Raw genomic sequence first — 767 nt, forward strand, 5'->3', positions numbered from 1 at the left:
AGTTTTATACCTTTGCTCTGAGAAGGGAGGCTTCAATCAGAGGTGCTCGACACGTTTGTTGGGGTCCAAGGAGGCTAGGTATTGAGTCCCTAGTCTTGGTGTAAGGCCTAGGTATGAATTTAACCAAGCTCGATTTCAGGTGTTGGCTTAGAGCTATGGTAGAGGCTCTGTCGAAGGGGGATTTGATGGAGCTTTGGCCTTTTTTACTATTGTGAAGGTGTGGGTGAAGTTAATTTATGTTTGATGGACTGTGGAGGTGTATTGGGTTTTGTCCTGGTTTCCGGCAAGGTTTCGAGCTCAAAATTGAGCTCCGGCAATGGGAATGGGTGAGGGAAAATGGTTGGAATGCACTGAGGGGATCTTAGGGAAGCTCTGAGTGGAGTTTGGAGAGGCCACTTTAAGGAAATTTCAGCACTTAGTTTAACAGCCATGGAGGTGGCCTTTTATAAAAATGGGGTTATGGTGGCTGCGTGACCAATCAAGAGGTGTAATGTGGTGCTTAGGTGGAGGGCAGAGGAGCTCCATAGTTAGATTTGGAGATGGGCGTGAGCTGGCCTCTAGGTTTGATTTGGGTGAGGTGCCATGGGGCTGGCTCTCTGTTTTGGGCTTTTCCGACCACTAGGCTGGCTGACCAGCCAGGGGGAGGTGTCTAGGAGGTTAGGGAACCTAGAGGAATCCATCACAACAATTTAATGCAAATGTGTTTTGATTTGGCAAAGATATCTTAAGCATGTGCATTTTTGGAAATAAATCCCTTAATTTGGGGA

The sequence above is a fragment of the Phalaenopsis equestris genome, unplaced genomic scaffold, assembly GCF_001263595.1.
Source record: "Phalaenopsis equestris unplaced genomic scaffold, ASM126359v1 Scaffold000002, whole genome shotgun sequence".
Taxonomy (NCBI): domain Eukaryota; kingdom Viridiplantae; phylum Streptophyta; class Magnoliopsida; order Asparagales; family Orchidaceae; genus Phalaenopsis; species Phalaenopsis equestris.